General features: G+C 40.0%; 1 pseudogene; it reads left to right on the forward strand.

Annotated features, from left to right (window-relative positions):
- The first annotated feature begins 369 nt into the window (after nt 1-369).
- On the forward strand, nt 370-1,123 carry LOC114223942 (dnaJ homolog subfamily A member 1 pseudogene; annotated as a pseudogene).
- The last annotated feature ends 212 nt before the right edge of the window (nt 1,124-1,335 follow it).

Raw genomic sequence — 1,335 nt, forward strand, 5'->3', positions numbered from 1 at the left:
TTGAAAAAGGCCTATAGGAAACTGGCCTTGAAGTACCACCCTGATAAGAATCCAAATGAAGGAGAGAAGTTTAAACAGATTTATCAAGCTTATGAAATGCTCTCTGATACAAAGAAAAGGGAGTTGTATGACAAAGGAGGAAAACAGGCAACTAAAGAAGGTGGAGCTGGTGGTGGTTTGACTCCCCCATGGATATCTTTGATATGTTTTTTGGTGGAGGAGGAAGCATCAGCTCTCAGTAACCTTAGAAGATTTATATAATGGTGTAACAAGAAAACTAGCTCTGTAAAAGAATGTGATATGTAATAAATGTGAAGACCGAGGTGGTAAGAAAGGAGCAAATATTGTCCCAATTGCCAAGGTACTGGAATGCAAACAAGAATTCATCAGATAGGACCTGGAATGGTTCAGCAAATTCAATCTGTGTGCGTGGGGAACAGATCAGTCCCAAAGATAGATATAAAAGCTGCAGTGGAAAGAAGCCAGTTTGAGAGAAGATTCTAGAAGTTCATATTGACAAAGGCATATGGCCAGAAGATAACATTCCATGGTGAAGGAGACCAAGAACCAGGACTGGAACCAGGAGATATTATCATTGTTTTAGATCAGAAGGACCATGCTGTTTTTACTGGGTGAGGAGAAGACCTTTTCTCGCGTGTGGACCCACAGCTAGTTGAACCACTGTGCGGCTTTCAAAAGCCAGTGTCTACTCTTGGCGACCGAACCATCATCATCACCTCTCATCCAGGACAAATTGCCAAGCATGGAGAGGAGATATCAAGTGTGTGTGCTAAATGAAGGCATGCCCATTTATCATAGACCACATGAGAAGAGTCTCCTAATCATCGAATTTAAGCTAAACTTTCCTGAGAATGGCTTTCTTTCTCTTGATAAACTCTCTTTGCTGGAAAAACTCCTACCTGAGAGGAAGGAAGTAGAAAAGACTGATGAAATGGACCAGGAAGAACTCGTGGACTTTAATCCAAATCAGGAAAGATGTCGCCATTACAATGGGGAAGACTATGAGGATGAGGAACATCATCCCAGGGGTGGTGTTCATGTCAGACCTCTTAATGGGGCCAGTGAATAACACTGCTGGCATTTTATATGCAGTAGTGAGTGAGTGAAGGACTATAATGATAGCTCACTACTTGCCCTTGTTTTTGTTTTAATATTCAACTATAGTAGTGTTTTAAAAGTTAAATGAAGAATAAACTAAAAAAAAAGAACAGATGCCAGAGAACTCCTTGTCTTTCTCTTTCTTTCCATATGAATGGGAAGACCATATGATTTCTCTCTCATTCTCTCTCTCAAATAAATAAATAAAATCTTTAA

The sequence above is a fragment of the Eumetopias jubatus genome, unplaced genomic scaffold (assembly GCF_037043125.1).
Source record: "Eumetopias jubatus isolate StellerSeaLion01/CBP00866 unplaced genomic scaffold, mEumJub1_p1.0 scaffold_12, whole genome shotgun sequence".
In the NCBI taxonomy this organism is placed as follows: domain Eukaryota; kingdom Metazoa; phylum Chordata; class Mammalia; order Carnivora; family Otariidae; genus Eumetopias; species Eumetopias jubatus.